This window comes from Myxine glutinosa, chromosome 12 (assembly GCF_964187855.1).
Source record: "Myxine glutinosa chromosome 12, kmMyxGlut1.1, whole genome shotgun sequence".
Lineage (NCBI taxonomy): Eukaryota > Metazoa > Chordata > Myxini > Myxiniformes > Myxinidae > Myxine > Myxine glutinosa.
The window spans coordinates 110,364,011-110,387,484 of record NC_136272.1 but is presented as its reverse complement, the minus strand read 5'-3'; the positions used below and the strand labels follow the sequence as shown (position 1 = coordinate 110,387,484).

Below are 23,474 nucleotides of genomic sequence, written 5' to 3'. Positions count from 1 at the left end.
CAATATATATATATATATATATATATATATATATATATATATATATATATATATATATATATATACACATCATATATATATATATATATATATATATACACATCATATATATATATATATATATATATATATATACACATCATATATATATATATATATATATATATATATACACATCATATATATATATATATATATATATATACATCATATATATATATATATATATATATATATATATATATATATATATCATATATATCATATATATATATATATATATATATATATATATATATATTATATATATATATATATATATATATATATATATATATATATATATATATATATATATATATCATTCAATGTCAAGCTTGTACACGTCCATAGGATGACAACAACGGAATGCTTACTAACGAGCATCACAATAGCAATGTTAATATCATTTTAACTCCAAATAATGGTTTACCACACTATGAACTATTTTTACCACCAACCACAATCAATAAATGTTTGAAATACTCACTTGTGGGAGAAGAGGATTCGCAGAAAAACTAATCGTTGAGTCGTTGAGTATACTGTCCATTGGATATGGGGCGCTAGGCCGGGCGTCCCATCTGCTTACATTGGCTGGTGGACGTTCCAGACCATACGATGTCCTTCGCAAAGAGAAGGTGAACTATCTCCGGCACCTTGAACAAATGACAAATTCCTGCCCTGGCTGACTGTTTGGAAGGCAACGGAAATCCACCCATTGTGTTTCTTTGATCGAACAACTGCTTCGCAGACACCTCTGGAAGGAGGAAGGTACGAATCCAACCAACTTAGAAGAATGTATGAAAAACAAGAACGAGAATTGCTTTGCAATACACGTTCCCTCCCGATGTGAGATTGTGTAAGTCCAAAAAGGGCATAACAGAAATATTGACGAAGCAACCTGAAACTCCAACTTGTCCTTTAACTTATCATAATAAAGCCTGGCACCAAGTTTCAGTGAAATAAGTATGTTGCAGTATATGGGGAAAAAGGCTGAAAACTCACAGGTGATACAGGTGACACAGGTGACAGATGGACAGTCAGACGGAGAGCAAACCGAGAGGAGTACTGGATATACAGTAACGTGAAAAAGTAAGTACGCCCCATGTAAAGTTTTGACTTTTTCAACATATTTCAACATACAGCTATTTGATCTTCATTTCAACAATATTGATAGATGAAGGTGATATAATATAACAAATATCATGAAACATTTACATTTTGTCGTCCATTGTATAATTTAAATAAACATAAATGCAAATTTCGCATGTGGAAAAAGTAAGTACACCCTTGGCTCTAATAGGTGGTATTGCCCCCTTTGGCAGAAACAACCTCAAGTAGGCGTTTCTTATGACTGTCTACCAGTCTCTGACATCGACTGGGAGAAATTTTTGCCCACTCCTCCATGCAGAATTATTTCAGCTGTGCGATGTTTGAGGGGTTTCTTGTATGCACAGCTCGTTTCAAATCCCCCCACAACATCTTGATTGGATTTAGATCCGGGCTTTGACTTGGCCATTCCAGAACCCGCCATTTCTTTATTTTCAGCCATTCCTTGGTGGATTTACTGGTATCTTTAGGGTCATTGTCATGTTGCAAGGTCCACCTTCGGTTGAGCTTCAACTTTCCGACAGATGGCCTCACATTATCCTCAAGCACCCTCAGGTACAATGAAGAATTCATAGTGGATTCTATGATGGTGAGCTGCCCAGGCCCTGCTGCAGCAAAGCTGCCCCAAACCATAATATTTCCACCACCATGCTTTACAGTTGGTATCAGGTTCTTGTGGTCAAATGCTGTCTTTGGTTTTCGCCAAAAATGTCTTGTGGTACTGTGGCCAAATAGCTCTACCTTTGACTCATCTGTCCAGAGCACATTGTTCCAGAAGTGCTGGTCTTTGCCTTGGTGTTCATTGGCAAACTTTAGTCTTGCCCTGATGTTCTTTTTGGACAGCAAAGGTTTCCTACTGGCACACCTCCCATGTAGATCAAATTTGTGCAGCCTCTTTCTAATGGTAGACTCGTGCACTTTGACATCAACAGTGGCAAGAGCTACCTGTAGGTCCCGTGATGACATTCTGGGGTTCTTAGAGACTTCTTTCAGCATCTTGCGGCCTGCTCTCGGGCTGAACTTGCTGGGGCGGCCAGGACTGAACAAGTTGGCAGTTGCTTGAAATCTTCTCCACTTGTAGATGATCTTCCAGACAATCGAATGATTGACTTCAAATTGTTTGGAGATCTTTTTAAATCCCTTCCCAGACTCGTAGGCATCTATAACCTTCTTTCTGAAGGCCTCAGAGAGCTCTTTTGATCTAGGCATGGTGACGCCGCACACTTCAACAACAAAGAGCAAACCAAACTAAATGTCTGAGGTTTAAATAACACAGGTTCCTCCAAGATCTTCTCTAACGATGTTCTAATCATTTGCACCCGAGCTGGTGCATCTGATTCTAATTTTAGGTATTTGAAGTAGTGATAAATGTAGGGGTGTACTTACTTTTTCCACATGCGAAATTTGCATTTATGTTTATTTAAATTATACAATGGACTACAAAATGTAAATGTTTCATGATAGTTGTTATATTATATCACCTTTATCTATAAATATTGTTGAAATGAAGATCAAATAGCTGTATGTTGAAATATGTTGAAAAAGTCAAAACTTTACATGGGGTGTACTTACTTTTTCACGTGACTGTACAGTCGTGGCCAAAAATATTGGCACCCTTGCCCTTTTTTCAAATAATGCACCATTTCTTCCAGAAAATTGTTGAAATTAAAAAATATTTTGGTATCCACATATGTATTTCTTTGGTTGGCAGTGGAACAATACAAGAAAAGCTGAAAACATTACTAAATCTTAGCTTATTCCACACAAAAATCCTAAAATGGCCCAGAAAATCATTGGCACCGTTTAGAAGTTGTTAGAAATAATTAGATTTCAAGGAGGTGATTCAACTTTACTTTAGAATTGAACTCACCTGTGATGAGTTGCAGGTGCTTGCAATATAAAAATTACTCATTCAACCAGTTTGAATAGAGAAAAGGAGTCGTTCTACAGTTTTGTTTCACTGTGTGTTCCACAATGAGCATGGAGAAAGAAAGAAAAACAGCTAATTGTCTGAGGAGGTCAGACACAAGTTTGTAGCCAAACATGGACAATCTCAAGGCTACAAGACCATCTCTAGAGACTGATATTCCTGTGTCCACCGTATGCAATGTTATCAGGAAGTTTAACACCCATGTCACTGTCGCCAACCTCCCTGGACGTGGCCGCAAGAGAAAACTTGATTGAAGATTGCAGCGAAGGATTGTTCAAATGGTGGAGAAAGCACCTTGATCAACTGCCAAACAGATTCAAGCTGCATTCAGACACAACGTACAACAGTTTCAACTTGCACCATCTGTCGCCAACTCAATGAAAGGGGGTTTTATAGTAGAAGACTCAGAGGGACCCCACTGCTGAGAGAGAAACATAAGAAAGCCGACTGGAGTTTGCCAAAACACACCTGAACAAGCCAAAATCCTTCTATGAGAATGTCCTGTGGACAGATGAGTCCATATTAGAGCTTTTTAGTAAAGCACATCATCTCTATGTTTACAGAAAAAAAAAATTAAGCCTTCAAAGAAAAGAACCCCTTCCCTACAGTCAAACATGGAGGAGCTTCAGTGATGTTTTGGGGTTGCTGTGCTGCCTCTGGTATTCGGGGGTGGAGGGAGGGGCCTTGAATGTGTGCATTGCATCATGCAATCAGGAGATTACCAAGGCATTTTGGAGTGCAATGTTCAACCCAGTGTTAGAAAGCTGGGTCTCCGTCGAAGGTCATGGGTCTTGCAGCAGGACAATAACCCCAAACACACTTCAAAAAGCACCCAGGAATGGTTCAAGACAAAACGCTGGACTGTTCTGGAGTGGCCAGAAATGAGTCCAGATCTAAATCCCATTGAACACCTGTGGGGAGATGGGATATCTGAAAACAGCAGTTGGGAGAAGGCACCCTTCAAATCTGGGAGAACTGGAGCAGTTTGCACAAGAAGAGTGCGCTAAACTGCCAATAGAGAGGTGTAGGAAGCTCATTCATGGCTAGAGGAAGCGCCTGACTGCAGTTATTTTGTCCAAAGGCTGTGCTTCCAATTATTAAGTCTGGGGTGTCAATAATTTTGTCAATGCCATTTTTCTTTTTTTTTCCTGATTTGAAAGGATATATTAAGTTCTGAATCAAAAACAAAGGTTCTGTAATATTATCAGTGAAATAAAGAATTGCGGATACAAATAGATTTTTTTATTTCAACAATTTTCTGGAAGAAATGGTGCATCATTTGAAAAAAGTGCAAGGATGACAATATTTTTGGCCAGGACTGAAGATGAACGGAGTGCAAACTGCATGAAGTTCCAACGATTGAGGTTGCAGATCAAAAGAGACTCACACTCCAGGTGAACAATATGTGTAGACTATACTGTATATATACTTTGTGGTATAATATACTGTATACCAGAACGGTTGTTTGTCCAAAATGAAATAAAAAAAACTTCAACAAACACCAAGAAAATAAATGCTTAAACATGTCATGACGAAGGACAACAGGTTTACCCCGTGTTATGGAAATGGGGAGAAGGGGCGACGTGAGAGTGAACATGCTGCACAAAGAGGAAATGTGTGGAGGCCATCATGGAATGAGCACATGCGGTAATGGTGGACGGACATCAATTATAAATTTTTTTAAAATCAAAATGTAATTTTTAATTATGTACCTTAATAATGATTTAAAACATCGCTCGAATTGATCATTCCATGCTCGTCTTCGACCCAATAAACCATCGAATTGGCGTGGTTTTACGGTAAAGGTCGTAAACTGTCGCTCGGGCATTGCGGATGTCATAAATCAAGTCAACATATCCTTCGGATGAATGGAGTTTAGTTTAAAAATGTCAGCTTGGTAACGAGGAAACTCCATGCATCCTACGCTCCCTGTTTTTGGAGAACGCTGTGCATTGGAGAAGCAAAAGGTACAGGTAATTACCATAACAAAGACTTAAAAGTTACATCGCTGTTCCTGCATGCAAATGGATATTTTATTGCCTCTCCGGAGAAATATCCGAACTCACAATATGTCTCGCGGTTCCACCATCCGAGTGCTTCAACGGAACAGCAGGAACTCTCAATCATTACCATTCCAAACAGTCTCCGCTGAAATATGATTGGCTGGCCCAGAATGCCATTCCAAGGTATCACCTTTATTTTAGACTCCAAACTAAAATAATTATATCATGTTTAATCAACACCAAATAATTTGGAAAGTACTCAAATTATTGAAAATGGCTCAAATTATTCCCACCTTTTTGGGGGTCAGCCAGGTAAAAGTATTTTTTGCGTCAGGCCTTTAACGAACCGGATGGCTAGGCATTATGCTCGACTGAGGCTGATTTTTTTTTTTTTGTATACAACATCGAGGTTCATGGAAGAAAGAGCTAACATTAATCACAAAAAAACCAACAAGTCAGGAAACGACGATGGTTCACGAGCGAGCGGTATTCAATGACAAAGGATGGACTATAACCGAAACAGGCCCGGACTGGGGGGTCGGGGGCCCACGTGGCAGGTGTCGGCCCCCGACATGCCGTGTACATGCCGCCTATTTACAAAGGGCCCCAATGCGCTGCATGCGCAGGCCTTTAAGAGCCAGCTGTATGTAATTGTGTGTGGTGCTGGCCTGGAAATGTCAAAACGAAGGTTACTGACCTTGAAATGAGATAGAAAATAATGTATAATCAGTTATGTGGTTAGATAGCTACACAATACTGAAAATTCGGTTCGATTCCGCCAACTTTGAAAATTTGACCTTTGTGACCTTCAATGGTCAAAGGTCGAAGATTCTGAAATTTGTTGGAAAACTTGTATTTCATGATGTATGTGATAATATAAGATCATGTACGACATTTCACCCAATCAGGAAGCGAACAATGTAATAAAACTATCAAAAATTGACTTTTCTAAATTTCGTGACCATGTGACCTTGATCTTGGGGCGAATATGAAAAATTGAGCTCCGTGGGTCTAGACACATGACATTGGCCTAACCAAACACCGAAACCCCTGTCAGATTCCACTAACTCCCTCGGAGAAGATGTAGCCTGAACTCGATTACCCCCTAAAAAGATATCTTTTTACAAATACGCAATACGCAATATGCCCACTCTAGGCAGGACACAACTAGATCATGATATCAACCTCCCACCAAGTTCATCAAGATCGGATGATATCATCGGGTAGTTATGCTGTGGACAGACAGACACACAGACACACACCCATGACGAATATAGTGGTCACTCTGTTTGACAACTCGTGAACCAACAAAAAAAAAAAGGGACATACAAAACATACAATAAAGGGAGCCGGAGACAAGATGGTGGAGGGAAGCACACAAGTACAACAGCAGATAACATGGACATCGGGAGATCTGTGGGAGAGAGAGGGCTTGGGGGGAGGGGGGCATGGGAAGCAGGGGGATGCTACAGATTACTCGCGAATCGAACCCAGATTAGCCAAGCCAAAGGTAAGCATGCTCCGTGTGCACCATGTTGCTGCGACTCCGATTGAGAGTTTAAGCATAATAACAATAATTGTTATAATTTCGAATAAAAACCATCATCCACTTACCCACAATCTCATCGATTGGACCTCAGTAAGAGCAGCATCTGAGATGTGAATTATTAAAGAGCGTCGGCGCCTCCAGACACATCTGCGCCGCACGGACCTAACTAAGTACGGGGAGAATAAGGAACGCGCACACAAATTGAGGCTTTGTAATCACGAATCGATGCTTTGATTCAAATGCACAATTATGATCGAAAAAGCACCAGATTGTTCATTCTCGCTTGGAACGGAATGCGTCACGCTGAGCTTCCAGGAAAGGACGCCAGGGCTCAGTGGGGTTTTGCAATCGAATTATTTTGTTTAATTCCTTTATTTGTGGGGGAATGCTGCGATGCCTCGGAGGTGCGTCGTGGTGCAGGTGCAACGTTCGATGGAACATCGGAGCATTTCAGGCTCGGCTGAGAATTCGCACCGAGAAGCTTAAAATTGTGTTTTTTCTTTTTATTCTTCCTCCAGCGCCTCGACCATCCTTCTGTTTTGGTGATTTTCAGCAGATGGTGTTCGGCGCCGCCGGCGAAGCTCCATCATTTGGCTGCGAAACGCGAATTTAGTGGAGCTTTGCTGGCGGAAAGTTCACACACCTTTGCGCATCAAAAAGTCTCACTCGCTCTCCGCATTACACATTTATTCATTCACTCACTCATTCCAGAGTGAAACAATCATATCGTGAAAAAGCGCAAAAGCTCTGCATGGCGCACCACAGAGTGAGCCATAAGTCCCAGGAAATGGTTTTAGCAACTAATAAAAATATCAGTTCACACCATTTACCAGGGTGAGCCATAAGCCCCTTGGAATATTATATTACAGTAATAATAGTTATCTACATATATGAAACCGAAAAAACACGGTCTGTGAAGCCGTACGAACGTCCGTCCGGCGTCCGGGAAGCCGTGAAGCTGGGAAGCTGTGTGATTATGTCTATTAATTACGTACTGTTTGAACGCTGGTTGCCTCCTCTCCATTAATTTTGTACGTCTATTATTTACGTATTGTTGGAAATCTCAACCCTTTAACTGCTGAGATCACTTTGACCTTTGAAGACCCTAAAAGTCCCCAAAGACCCTTGAAGATCCTTAGTCCCAAAACACCCCTAAGACCACCAATACCCCAAAATACCATGAAGATGCAGGGAAAAAAAGACAAGACAAGACAAGACCGAAGACACAAAACACCCTGCAGACCCAAAATATCCCGAAGACCCAAAATACGTTGAAGACAAAATACCTAAGAGACCCAAACACCCTTAAATACCCTGAAGACCAAAAAGACCATGAACACTCAAAATACCTCAAAGACCCTTAAAGACCCAAAAGCCCCTAAATACCCCAAAAAACCCTTAAAGACCCAAAATACCCTGAAAACCCGAAATACCATGAAGACTTCAAAGACCCTGAAGACCCCGAATATGCTGAAGACCCTTAAAGACCCAGAATACCCAAAAGACCCCAAATAACCAAAATACCCAAAAGACCCTGAAGACCCATAAGACCCTTTATACCCATTAGACCCCAAGATCTGGAAGACTCCCCCTCCCCCAAGAACCTTAAGGGCACTTTTACCTTTAAGCCCCTTTCAATAGTTGAGACACCCTTAGATCCCTTCATCCTTCCAACCTTTTTAACCTTTCAACATTTACACCCCTTAAGTCCCTTTCAACCCCTTAGACCTTAATACAATTTAGATCACTTAGATTGGACAGCTTGGACCCTTGACCATTTCGAGTTTTACACCACTTGAACCTTTTTTATCACAAATAAACAACAAATAAATAATATCACCAATATTACAAATACATTTGTACAAAATAAATGTTTGTATTATTATTGGTGTAAATCATGACAGCCTGCCGCTTCCGGTTTCTGCTTCCGGTTTTGCCGGTGAGGCTGTTTTTCCAAGCTCTCCACGCTATCAAAGTAAGGTATTTTTCCCGTTTGTATTTTTGTCAAAACGGTATTTTTTATTTTACGGTGTGTGTCTACTGTGTGTTTCTAGTAAGATCTCGGTGCAAATCGTGCATACCTGTGTTTAATCGTCAGTTGTTTCCTGCCGAGTTTTTCAGGCCTGGTCCCTTGAGGCTTTGTTGTCTCCTCTCGGTGATCGTTTGTGGTCCACATACTTTCGTTCTCTGTTTTTTCCAGTCTTTCTTTTCATCCCATAATTCCCTGATCATCTTACCCTTTGTTTAAAGTCTTAATTCAAAAAATATATACATATATATCTAATTTCCTTCTTTGTTCGTGTTGTTCGTTCTTCGACCACGTGTTTGCCCCACACGTCCTTTTTTTTTCCTCCTTCCTTCATAACTCAATCCTCTCCACCTGACACCTTTCCAATTCTAGTTTTCACCATACTCCTTCACCTTTCTCCTTGTTCCTCTGATCCACTTTCACCTAACCTTCAAAAAAACATCAATGAAGAATTAAAAAAGTAGGCCTCTCCTCACGCACCAACTCATTTGCTTATACACCACCCTGATCCTTCATTCTCTGCTCTCTTGGCTGTCAATCTCCTATTCTTCTGTTCCTGCTTCTGAACCTGTGCTAGAATCCATAATCCCCTTTAAGAATCATTCATGACCTCATTTAGGGATTTTCCCCTGATAGTTTTCACGGTTTAGTTTTAAAATGTTAAAACTTTCCCCTGCAGGGTTGTATTCTGTTGTATATTAAAACACACTTTTCTTCTTCTTCTTCTTTAAAAGATTGTCTTCGATTTGCTCACCAAATCTCTTCATTTCAAATAAAAATTCAATCTCTTACAGTTCTTCCTTCCTAAATTCGCAAAACTCACCTGCATTCCACCCCTCCTCCAACAATTTCAAACGGATCTCTGACTCAAAAATCACAAGAAACTCATTTTGCAAAAAATGTTCGTTTTCCATTAATCGTCCAACACTTTCTAAAATCCAAACTCACCCATCCCATTCAAATCTCCCCCCTCACCCCTCCCCTCTGAAACTCCCCACTCACCCCTCCCCTCCAAAACTCCACCTCCCCTTCTAAACTCCCCCCTCTGCTACAAAACTACCCCCTCACTCCTCCCCTCCCAAACTCTTCCTTCGCCCCTCCCCTCCAAAACTCCCCCCTCACCCCACCCCTTCAAAACTCCCCTCACCCCTCCCCTTCAAAACTCCCCCCTCACCCCTCCCCTTCGTATCTCCCCACCCTCCTTTTTTCTCCAATGCTCCCCTGTCAAACCTCCTCCTCAAAGCGTCCTCCCCACTTCCTCTCTCTTCTGACTCCAACTCTTACCTCCATCACCTCCAACCTTCTTCCTCACTCTGCCCCTCACCCTCAAACAACACCTCACTGTGCCTCATCCAATCACCATCAAACCTTTTGTCCTCCTCATCCTTCCCTTTCTCCTAGCTCTTCTGAAATCTCCGACACACTATCAACAGCTCTCCCTACCTCCTCCTCCTCTCGCTCGTCTTACCCTACCCCTCCTCTCCCACTGTCCTGTATTCGCTGCTCCCCCTTCCTCTTCCTTAACGGTATGGAGCTCAAACATCCGGGGTCTTCGCTCAAACCTGATTGATCTCTCCATGCAGGTTGCTTCTGACAAACCAGACTTAATCTGCTTAACAGAAACTTTCCTTCTTCAAGATGTCTCTGATTCCTTAATATCTCTCCCTGGTTACTCCCTTCTTCGGTATGATGGACCTGATCCTCGTCCTGGAGGTGGGGTTGCTATCTTTATCAAAAACTCTCTTCCTCACTCTCCCTGCACTGCCCTCTCTCCACCGCACCCAAAGGAGTACCTCTGGCTATGGCTTCCCCATTCGCTCCAACCTTTTGTTCATATGTGTGTTGTATAGTCCACCAAACAGTGATGACTCCATCTACATCTCGCTGTCTGATAACATGGATCAACTTCTATCTACTCGTCCCAACTCTCTTCCTTATATGTGGTGATTTCAACTGTCGTCATGGCAGCTGGCTGGGTGTGGGCAGTGCCGTATATTAACAGAGTCTGGCCAGCCTTTGATCTGCTCAACTACCGCCATGATTAGTCGAGCCCGCGTCACGTGGTTTACAGGCACCATTTTGCATACCACCTCAGCCGAGCAGCTTTCCCGCTGCACCCATTCCGTGCCATTGCTTCGTATCGTTGCATATTTCATTTGAGTAATATTTCAATAAAATCAACCAATATGGTGTGTTGTGCCACTTGGGGATGTTCTGTTAGACCAGGACAAGGTCGTATAATGCACAGATTTCCTCGAGACAAGGAACGAAGTGCTATTTGGGCGGTTAAAATACGCCGAGTTGGATGGAATCAATCACCTTACTCATATTTATGTTCGGTAAGTGAAATCGCTTAATATATACAACACAACACACAACAACATGCATTTTAAGGCCATTTTCCCTGCTAGAGCAGGGGTTAGCCTTGCGGTCCCCATGACAATCTTCTCCATTTTGCCCTATTTTCTGCATCTCTCCTTGTTAACCCCCTTGCCCACATTTCTTCTTCCACCATCTTTAGCCAAGTGTTTCTCGGTCTTCCCCATCCTCTACTTCCTTCTACATTCATTTCCATCACTCTTCTCAACCAGTCACTTTCATCCTTCCTCAACACATGACCAAACCATCTCAACCTGTTCCTCTTCAAAGCATCAATCACAGGCTCTATTCCCATCATCTTTCGCAATTCATCATTTGTCTTCCTCTCTCTCAACGATACTCCGCACATCCACCGAACCATTCGCATTTCCACCCTTTCCAGCCTTCGTTGCTGCTCTACATTCATGACCCATGTCTCGCCCCCATAAATCATAACACTTCTCACACATGCAGCATACACCTTTCGGTTCAGCTTCAACGACACTCCCCTCCTCATCAGCACGCCATTCAGTTCCCGAAACTTCTTCCATGCACATCCCACTCGAACAACCGTTGCCGAGTCTGATCCACCTTCTCCATTCAGCATGTCTCCGAGGTAGCAAAATGTTTTCATACCTTCTAGCTTCATGCCGTCTCCAAGATCTAACTCAACATTTCCTCCATCTGCAACTCCCTCTGTGCACACCTTACATTTGAATGTAGCTGCCACACTGATTAATGACCCTCTCAGACCGCTACATTTTTGATGAACCCACTCAGCGCACATTGTACATTGAATGGAGTTCACTCCGACACCCTTCCTGCACACAGCACATGGCCACTTCCCAGTTCTTTCCACCTCACCACATGCTTTACCACTTGTCATCACCTTCGTCTTTCCTATATTTACCTTCAGACCTTTTGTCTCCATACATTCCTTACACTTGTTCATCTTTTCCTTCAGTCCATCCATACTTTCCGCAATCAACACCAGATCATCTGCATACAACAACTCCCACGGTAAACCCTCCTTTACGTTCTGAGCCAGCACCTCCATCACAGCTACAAATAGTAGTGGACTTAGTACCGACCCCTGATGCACTCCCACCTTCACCTCAAACTCACCACTGTTCCCGTCCTTCGTCCTTACAGCTGTGCGCGCTCTTTTGTACATTGCCATCACTACTCTGATCAACCATTCCACCACTTCTAACTTCCTCAATGCCCATGTCAATACTTCACATGGAACCCTATCGAATGCTTTCTCCAGATCAACGAAGCCAAGAAACAACTTCTTCCTCTTCTCCATGTACTTCTCCTGCAACTGCCTCACAATAAAGAGCGCGTCTGTCATTCCTCTTCCTGGCATAAATCCAAACTGCATTTCGTCGATCTTCACCTTCTTTCTTATCCTCCTGTCCAACACCCTTTCCAATACCTTCATTCCATGCTCCAATAACTTTTCGCTCGGTACGAGCCACACTCCAGAGGGTCACCTTTCCCCTTGTATAGAGGGACGAGGGTACTCAGTTCCCAAGCCACTGGAATGCGGCCTTCTTTCACCACCAGATTACAGATCTCTGTCATTCTCTTCACACCCCAACTTCCTGTTGCCTTCAACATATCTCCCACAACTCCCGTCGGCCCTCCCGCTTTTCTACTCTTCATTGCTTTTATCGCTTCCTCAACTTCCTTCTCAGTTACCGAAATCACTCAAAACCGAAATCGCTTAATACATATTGGTTTCAAATCAAAAGTGACATGACACGTGTGTATTAGGTCTCTGGGGAGCTTAACATTTATTTAGTCAACGATATATATATATATATATAAAATACATATTCCCTGTAACATTTTTCGTGTACATATGCAGTGTATAGGGTATATATATATATATATATATATATATATATATATATATATATATATATATATATATATATATATATATATATATATATATATATATATATATATATATATATATATATATATACATATATATATATATATATATATACATATATATATATATATATAAAAGGGATTAAGTATAATAACTGAAAATCAGGTATTATACATAATCCCTTATTATACATACACCCTGAAACATGCACTGTTTATATATGCTTATTGTTACGGATTCGGCCCTTGTTATGGTTGTTTTTATCATTATTGGTTCTAGATATTATGCTTATTGTGACTTAAGGGAAAGGGTTGTGGTGGTTAAAAGATTTAAAAGCGCTCCTGGTAAAATGTGGCCGGAAATCCGGATCGTGACCGGAAGAGGTGGAGCAAAGAGAGAGAGAGAGAGGCGGGAGGAGATCGAAAAGAGACGTGGTTGTTGAAGCTCCGGCCCGAGCATTCGACGTACAGTGCGAGTGAACTTTACGTCCTTGAAGGGAGGTTCGGGCGATAAGAAATATCACCGGCGTGCGTGGAGCCTGTGTCGTCGGGTATTCTCATTGAGGTGCCGGAGGATCCGGGCCTCAAAGTCCGGGTTGGAGTGAAAGCCGTCCGCCATCTTCGCCACGCGAGCAACCTGCGGTGAACAGGCTTTTGTCGTGTCGGCTGGGCATTATTCCCCGGTGGTTTGCCGGGGACGGCTTTGCCAGAAAGGGGCACATGAGAATTATACGGAGGCTCGCGGATTGAACCGCAACGTGTACGTTGGAGCGCGTCTTTGTGAGGTTCCTTTCCACCGCTGTGTTGCTGGGTGCTGAGCACGTGACCTCGGGGTCATCTCGCTCATCTACGCCTCAATTGACCATCGGGCCTTGACTCCCCGATCGCGGGAGTGCACAGAGACATTGGGACTTCGCCTTGGAGGGGTGCAGAGACATTGGGGGAGGTGCCGTGAGTGTGGGTTTAAGGGGCTTGACAAGGATATCATCGTAAGATTTGAAAGTAGGGGTGATTGCCCCCATTGTTGTATGGCTCTTTGTGTGTGATTTATAATATATTATTGTTTGTTTATAACCTGGTGTGGTTGCATTATTGATTTGACTGTTTCATTTGCTGGTTCCATTGAGGGTTTCATTATTTGCTGGATTTCAACCAAGGATACATCTTTCTGCCGGGGACCCTCTCGGGGTTCGGAGGTCCACCGAGACCAGAGGTAAGGGGGGGACCCCGTAACAGAAATTGTGGGCTCGTCCAATTGATATTCGTGGGCTCGCAATTGGGTCTGCGTCCGGGATCTTAAAAATTCCTAAATTTAGTCCAGGAAAGAATTCCCTAACATTCCCAGAATTCCCAAATTTTGAACTTTTTCCAACATTCCCAATTTTTTCCCAAAAACAAAACAAAAAAATAATAATAATAATAATTTGTTTTTGTTAGTTAAAAATTTATTGTGTGAAGGTTAACAGGTGTTACCAGTAGTCACTATGGAGTTTGACGCAGGGAAGTTTACAGTGACCCCTAGTGAAGCACAGTTCAGAGCTTTGGTAAAATTGGACCTCTGGAAATTGGCCAAACATTTTAGCTTGGAGGTCCGAACTAATATGAAGAAGGCAGAGTTGCAGACAGTGGTGATACAATCTATGGTGGGATTAAAAGCATGGGAAGAGGTAGCCTGGGATTGGTTACCAGAAGAACAGGAAAATGTGGAGCTCCGGAAACTGGAGATGCAATTACGGAGCCAGGAAAGGGAAAAAGCACAGGAAAGAGAACTCCAGGAAAGGGAAAAAGCACAGGAACGAGAACTCCAGGAAAGGTTAAAAGTACAGGAAAGAGAACTCCAGGAAAGGTTAGAAGAGAAAAAAAACAGAGGAAAGGAGAGTGGAAAGAGAACTCCAGGAAAGGTTAAAAGTACAGGAAAGAGAACTCCAGGAAAGAAGAGCATCACAGGAAAGAGAACTCCAGGAAAGGTTAGAAGAGAAACAAGCAGAAGAAAGGAGAGCTGCAAGAGAACTCGAAGCAGAGGAGAGAAGAGCCGAAAGGGAGTTAAAGGACCGTGAATTGGCGCGTCAGCAGGAAATTAAAGTCAAGGAGCTGGAGTTAAAAAAGAGAGAACGGGGAGAGGTACCATCCCTGCTGACTGGTTCGACGCCTAATCAGAACACCTGGGATGTTGGCAGACATGTGAGGCTGGTTCCACCCTTCAATGAAAAGGAGGTAGCCAAGTTTTTTCCACACTTTGAGAAAGTGGCTCGACAGTTAAACTGGCCTGAGGAGTACTGGTCCATACTAGTGCAAAGTGTTCTGGTGGGTAAAGCTCAAGAGATTTATTCGGCTTTACCGATTGACCAATGTGCAGATTACGAGGTATTGAAGAAACACATTCTCAAAGCCTAGGAATTGGTCCCGGAAGCTTACCGGCAAAAATTCCGGAATGCCAGGAGGAGGGAGAGTGAGACCCATGTGGAATTTGCCAGAGTGAAGGAAACCATGTTTGATAGGTGGTGTGATTCAAAAGGAGTTGGGAAAGACTTCGAACTATTGCGACAATTGATCCTGGTGGAGGAATTCCAACAGTGTGTCCACGAGGACATTAAAGTTCATCTGGAGGAAAGGAAAGTACCAAAGCTTTATGAGGCAGCCACCATGGCAGATGACTATGCCTTAACATACAGGATGGGGTTCCACAAACCGAACTTCTCACCCAGACCTAGCCAGGGGAGCTATGGTACATCACGGAGACTGAAAATCCATGGGGGCGGCCTCGGGATGAAAATGAGGTCCACTTCGACACCACGACTTCTAGAAATCAGAAGACTGCGGTTCCAAGACAGACCTATCGTCCAGGGGACTCGAGGCAGACCGCCACCCCCATGCCTTGGCAGACCACGAGGTTCTCCTCCGGGCCTACTTGCACTTTTTGCCATAAACCTGGACACTGGATGTCCAACTGTTATGCTCTGGGAAAGGAAAATCAGGAGCGGAGTTCGACTAGTACGACTCCAAATGCGATGGCCATTGTGAGAAATCGCCCTCAAAAGGGTTACCAACCATTTATTTCCGAGAGGTTTGTGTCACTGGATGGAGCCTCGACTAACCGGAGACCGGTTAGGATATTGAGGGACACAGGAGCACATCAATCTTTAATGCTTGACGGCATCTTGCCATGGTCCGAGGAGATGGCAACTGGGGATAGTGTTCGTTTACAGGGGATTGGTGGCTGTGTTAGTGCTCCACTTCATGTCATCCATTTGGAGTCCGATTTGGTGTCAGGACCGTTCACCGTCGGTTTACAAGCCACGCTTCCTGTAGAGGGAGTATCGGTTGTTATCGGGAATGATTTGGCCGGTGGTCAAGTTTATGGTGACCCGATGGTTGTTAAAAAGCCCAGTAGGGAAAATAACACCACACCAGTTAGGGATGGCGACAAGTTTAGCAAGTTATTTGTCGGTGGACTGAACTTCAAAACACAGGAAGATGTTTTGGAGTCGGCCTTCAGCAACTACAGACCGCTTTTGGAAGTGCTGCTGATAAAAGACAGGGAGACACGAAAGTCAAGAGGGTTTGGCTTTGTCACGTTGGAAAACTCAAAGGACGCCAGAGAGGCAGAAAAGGATCTGAATAGCAAGGAGTTGGAGGGTCGGACCATCACAGTAGGGAAGGCATTTCCTGGGGGTCGAGAGGGCTACAGAGGAGGACCACGGAGTAGTAGTGGTGGTGGCCGCAAGCGATATTATTATGGAGGCTTCCAGAGTTATGACGGCTCTCGAAGGAAGGATTATCAGAGCAGTGGCCGAGAAGGAGACCGCCAGTCAGGTGACTACTGTGACAAGTGGTCCCACCGTAATTATTAGGAGTCCGGAAAAGTTGAAGCACTGAATGCTGCGGAGCCGCCGAGCAAAGATTCCTACATGGACTAACCATAAACGCCACGTTCCTAAAGGCGTCCAGGTAGTGAACTTCCCTGCACGGACTAACCGTGAACTCCATGTTCCTAAATGCGTCCATGTAGTGAACTTTCCTCACCGGACTAACCGTGAAGTCCACGTTCCTAAAGGCGTCCATGTCGTGAATACTTCCAGGCCTCACCACCCAACCACCATGGAACCTGGCTTTCAGCTCGGCCTCCCGGAGAAAGTGCTATAGATTTGCTGGCCTTTGGGTTTTTGATCACAATCCCTTAACCTTCATTCAAGAGAAACTCCTGTGTGAACCCCATCCTGTGTGTTAAGGCATAGTCATCTGCCATGGTGGCTGCCTCATACAGCTTTGGTACTTTCCTTTCCTCCAGATGAACTTTAATGTCCTCGTGGACACACTGTTGGAATTCCTCCACCAGGATCAATTGTCGCAATAGTTCGAAGTCTTTCCCAACTCCTTTTGAATCACACCACCTATCAAACATGGTTTCCTTCACTCTGGCAAATTCCTCATTGGTCTCACTCTCCCTCCTCCTGGCATTCCGGAATTTTTGCCGGTAAGCTTCCGGGACCAATTCATAGGCTTTGAGAATGTGTTTCTTCAATACCTCATAATCTGCACATTGGTCAATCGGTAAAGTCGGAAATAAAAATCAGAGGGGCAGGGACAATGTCGTTGTTGACGCTTGGTCCAGAGGGAATTAACTTTGGAAAGCTCTGGGGGTTGTGTAAAATTTTGTTGTTTTATGTTTGGGGAAACATTGATTACTGGTGTTGGTTTCAAGAATTTGCCGACAAAGAAAGTTTTCGCGGTGTTCAAATTTCTTTATTGAGGGGGGGAAGTGTTACGGATTCGGCCCTCATTATGGTTGTTGTTATCATTGTTGGTTCTAGATATTATGCTTATTGTGACTTAAGGGAAAGGGTTGTGGTGGTTAAAATATTTTAAAGCGCTCCTGGTAAAATGTGGCTGGAAATCCGGATCGTGACCGGAAGAGGTGGAGCAAAGAGAGAGAGATGGGAGGAGATCGAAAAGAGACGTGGTTGTTGAAGCTCCGGCCCGAGTGTTCGACGTACAGTGTGAGTGAACTTTGCGTCCTTGAAGGGAGGTTCGGGTGATAAGAAATATCGCCGGCGTGCGTGGAGCCTGTGTCGTCGGGTATTCTCATTGAGGTTCCGGGGGATCCAGGCCTCAAAGTCCTGGTTGGAGCGAAAGCCGTCCGCCATCTTCGCCACGCGAGCAACCTGCAGTGAACAGGCTTTTGTCGTGTCGGCTGGGCATTATTCCCCGGTGGTTTGCCGGGGACGGCTGTGCCAGAAAGGGGCACGTGAGAATTATACGGAGGCTCGCGGATTGAACCACAACGTGTACGCCGGAGCGCGTCTTTGTGAGGTTCCTTTCCACCGCTGTGTTGCTGGGTGCTGAGCACGTGACCTCGGGGTCGTCTCGCACGTCTACGCCTCAATTGACCATCGGGCCTTGACTCCCCGGTCGCGGGAGCGCACACAGACATTGGGACTTCGCCTTGGAGGGGTGCAGAGACATTGGGGGAGGTGCCGTGAGTGTGGGGTTAAGGGGCTTCACAAGGATATCATAGTAAGATTTGAAAGTAGGGGTGATTGCCCCCATTGTTGTATGGCTCTTTGTGTGTGATTTATAATATATTATTGTTTGTTTATAACCTGGTGTGGTTGCATTATTGATTTGACTGTTTCATTTGCTGGTTCCATTGAGGGTTTCATTATTTGCTGGATTTCAACCAAGGATAACACATCTTTCTGCTGGGGACCCTCTCGGGGTTCGGAGGTCCACCGAGACCAGAGGTAATGGGGGGACCCCGTAACATTATATATCAGGAAATACTTGTTTATGACGCAATATTTGTCACTGTTTGTGTCAGTTTCCTGAGTAAATTGTTCTTTGAAAATGTAAAACGAAAGTATAACAACTTTGAAAACGAAAGTATAACAACATTTGTGAACCCAAGCTAATGAATAAAATAATAGACATTGTACTTTCGTAGCATTATGGGAATATTGTATGTTACGTTTCCAGATAATAGATGAAAACTAGTATACAAGCTCCATTTTATCAAATTACAATTTCATGCCAAGAGAAATCAAATTTATCAGTATGCTGTATGCAGCTGACAATAAATCGTGTGCCGCGACAGGCAAACAATTCGTGTGAATAAATGACGCCGCTTGCAGATTTTATTATTCCAATAACAAACAACACGTCACTTTAACTTGAATTAGTTGTTCCTCATTAAATCTGCGACCAAACAGTAATAACATCGATTCCCTCGTCACAGAACTACAGGATTGCCACAGCTGACATACATCTCGCAGTGCCAGCGCGCGAAGTTAGGTATGCAACATGGCGCCAGTATTTCAGTTGGCCAGACTCTCAATATACACAGCACTGGGTGTGGGTACCTCTCACACCAGCCATGGCACCTCAGCAAAGGACTTCTGCGACTCACTGGTACTGACATGATCTGTCAATTTCCCGACCTGGATCTCAATCAACGGGGAAATCTTCTCTTCCAGACTTGGTTATGACAAACTTCCCTGCAAATGTCTGCTGCTCTTCTTATGCTCCAATCGGTTCATCTGACCATATGCTTGTTAAAGTGGACATCTCTCTGGCCATTCTCAGAGAGCCTCCTCAGCATCGACGAGTCTGGTATTTCACTCAGGCCAACTGGCACGGTCTTCAAGCAGCCATCAATCATCTGGACTGGTCTCCAATCTCTCCTGCCTCTGACATCAACTCATCCTGGGAATTCTTCCAAAGTAAATTTCTCTCTCTCATTCACAGATTTATCCCATCTCGTCTTCAGTTGTCTTACCCTTCCTCCCGTCCATGGTACACTGAACCTTGTGGTGAGGCAGTTGCCCTGAAACAACTTGCCTTTGCCTCTTGGAAGGCAAATCGAACTGAAGGCAATCTCAGTTCCTTCCACCAAGCTCAGAACAAGTGTGTGTCTACCCTCAGCTAAGTAGAGCCAGGAAACAATATATTTCGACTCTCAAACCTGTCTACCTCTTCCAAATCCTGGTGGTGTCTGGTCAAATCTGTTTCTGCTGCTTGTTCCCCCTCCATCCCCTCCCTTACCTCAAATGGCTGCACAGCTGACTCCACATGTGAAAAAGCTGAATGCCTCAACTCTGTGTTTGCCTCAAAATCTTGTGTCCCAACCCGTCTCTCTCTGTACCCACCGTACCCAGTCATACCCAGCTGCTCCTGGACACTGTGCCTTCTCTCCTTACAAGGTGGAGAAGTTTCTGTCAATCTTCAACTGATTCCGCAAGTGCACCACATGGCATCAGCCCACGGGTCCTACAATCCTGCTCTGCCACTCTTTCACACCCTCTCTCTGTTCTCTTCACACTCTCTTTTGCTCAAGGACATCTGCCATCAGCATGGAAATCAGCCAACATTACCACTTTGCACAAAAAAGGTGCAAAAACAGATCCTTGCAACTACAGACCAATCAGCCTGCTCCCAATTATCAGCAAAGTCATGGAATTCATCATTGCTTGGGATATCAAATCCTTCCTCTTCTCCAATAGCTTGATCTCTGATCATCAATTTGGTTTCAGACCAGGTCAGACCAGGTCTACTCTGGACATGCTGCTTCTGCTGTCTCAACAATGGATGGAGGTCCTCAATGTCAAACAGGAAATTAGAGCTGTCTTCCTCGACATATCATGTGCCTTCGATATGGTCTGGCACCCCGCTCTGCTCACCAAACTCTCCTCCTATGGTATCCATGGAAATATCCATGCATGGCTTGCGGACGTCCTCTCTGGTCATAGTCAACGTGTGGCCCTGAATGGATTTCTCTCATCTCCCCTTCCTGTTCAGGCTGGAGTTCCCCAAGGCAATGTTCTGGGCCCTGTGCTTTTCTGGTCTTCATCAATGATCTCTCCGACTCTCTGGAAAATCCTCTCTATCTCTTTGCTGATGACTCCACTCTCTGCCGCTCCATACCTCATCCCTCAGATTGGCAGTCTTCAGCCTCCTCACTCTCTCTAGACCTGGACAAAATCACAGACTGGTCAAGCAAGTGGAACATGTCTTTCAATCCTGACAAATCTCACACTCTCACTATGTCTCTCCGAAAAGTCAGTCTGGACAACCCTACCATCTACCTTCTCAACAATCCTCTCCAAGAAGTTCTGTCACTCAAGCTCTTGGGTCTCATTATCTGCCATGATCTTTCCTGGGAAAACCACATTTTCAAGCTGGCCTCCAAAGTCAGTTGCCGACTGGGCATCCTTCATCATGCGAAGTCCTTCCTTGGCACACCTGAGCGACTCACCACATACAAGGCTTTCATCCGCAGCTCAATGGAATACTGCTCTCCCCTCTGGGCTGGTGCTGCTCCCTCACACCTAGCTCGGCTTCACGCTGTTGAAACCAAAGCTTTCAGAATCATTGGAATCTCCCATGATGAAGCTAGCTCTGGGAGCCTTTCACTCACTCACCGCAGGCAGGTTGGTGGTCTTTCTGTCTTCTACCGAATCCTCTCTGGCTTATCTCCTCCAGTTCTGTCTATGCTCTGTCCCCCAAGTGATCCTACAGGTCGCACAAGATCTGCCAGCAACCTTATTCTGGTGACACTGCCAAAATGAAGACTCTCTGCTCACCTTCACTCTTTCATTCCTCGTTTCTCCCACCTCTGGAACAAATTCCCTCACTCTCTTCAATCCCACTCATCCCTCCAGGTCTTTAAAACAGCTGTTCACCACCACCTCTTATCTTCCCCCATCCAAAAGCTTGATCTTTTCTACCACCGTTAATTCACCCCAGATCAACTTTTTTGAAATACCGTCTTCTTTCTTGGATGTCCAAGCAATGTCCATGTGTTTTGTACCTCTCCCACCCCCCACTCCCCTTCGTATGCCTCCTCCCTCCCACAGATCTCCCGATGTCCCTGCTCTCAAGTGTAGTACTTGTGTGCTTCCTCCTCTCTCCCCATCCTGTCTCCTGCTCCCTTTATTATATGTTTTATGTGTCCGTTTGTTTTTTTGTGATTAATGTTAGCTCTTACACGAGCCTCGATCTCGTATACAAAAAAGAAAAAAAGAAAAAAAAAAGCACAGCAACTCAAATTCAGTCAGGTCATTATCCTCAGTTTAAACAAGCCTATGCCTCGCCTCTGCAGCGACGTGTGGTGAGGCGAGGCAAGCGCAGCGAGGCAAGCCACGCTAGTATCTAATGCAACGAGTAACCAGAACTGTACTCGGTAGAAACTAGAGGGCATACCTCCACCAGGCTGAACAGTTTATGTTTTTAGATTAATGATCAGGATTAAATAAACAATACATTAAACCTATCCCACTGATGGGCCGCATCTGGATTCGGACGTGAACCAAAATCTAATTGGTTTGTTCTCGTCACTGACCCAACTCATCCACCACGTTTTGTTATAATTCGTCCACAACGTCTTGAAAAACCATGCTACATATCGTTTTGGGCTCGAGCACTCGATGGTGACGATTAACTTGGAATTAAAAAAAATTATCAGATAAAGGTCCGGATCTTCACCAAAACGGAATAATTTCTTCCTTGTTACACACACCCAATCTGTCCACGAAATTTTGTCGAAATCCTTCTGTGACTTTTTGAGATATCGTGTTCACAAACAAACAAACAAACCTTCCACCTTCGGTGGCGGAGGTATGTAACATAACATAATGATAACATAATGATAACATAATGATAACATATTACAGAAACACAATTACAATACCTCCTTAGACATCGAGTGCATCTGGTCTTGCACCTGTTTCATCGTCTTGTTTGTGTTTCTCCTCTCGTGGTACCACACCACTACTCCCAGCCTCTCTTCCACTGCAAATGGACTGGTGTCTGCCATCTAGGTATCATGCATTGTTTGTATTATTTGAAAAAAAGAACAGGATGAATACATGGTATAAACAAATCTTGTATAAGCAGCTAAAACCATGTCCTAGTACTTATGAATCACCCTCTACCCGTCAAGGATAACCTGATATAATCCTGATATAACCTGGATAATCCTGATATAACCTGGATAATCCTGATTACACATAATTAGTGAGTGCACAGCGTAAACCTCCGTACGTTTACGCATACATCACAAAGTGTTCACCGACTGCAGGAATCAATAAGAGATCGATACTGAAAATGCATATTTACTCATCCGCAAGAGACCGTGTTAATTAAATAATTGCCCTATTAAATATTAATTTCATTCCAATCAAGCTTCACACATCATTTCCACCACTCACCCATCGCTTGACCTCAACGTTATTGAAATCAAAGATTTGTGAGCAAACCATTGTCTAATTACAGGGGATGTGTGTCAGGTGTACGATCGATGCTAAAATACGTAATCTTACCTGGCTGTAAGGTAACGCGTACAAATACGATTAACTCCACAGCAGCGAGTGATTGAGTGCGCGTTAAACGGGAAACACATCGAGGAATCAAATGCATTTGATGATCTATTTGCATTCCCTTGCATTCCAGGCCATCTACCTTCCCTTCCCAAAAATCCTTGTTTGTTTTTTTTTCTGTGCTACAGACATAGCTATGGAAACAGGAAACATTCAGTGGAGATTGTAAGCCTCCATTATC

At 43.8% G+C, this 23,474-nt stretch overlaps 1 long non-coding RNA gene across 1 annotated transcript in view; it reads right to left on the bottom strand.

Moving 5' to 3' along the window:
- Positions 1-22,740, bottom strand: part of LOC137412410 (uncharacterized) — a 48,965-nt gene extending 26,225 nt beyond the window's left edge. Inside the window, exons 1-2 of the long non-coding RNA XR_010981481.2 lie at positions 22,606-22,740; positions 530-794 (exon numbers count right to left, since the gene is read on the bottom strand). This is a non-coding gene — a long non-coding RNA (uncharacterized LOC137412410). The remainder of the gene's footprint in view (positions 1-529; positions 795-22,605) is intronic.
- Positions 22,741-23,474: the final 734 nt, after the last annotated feature.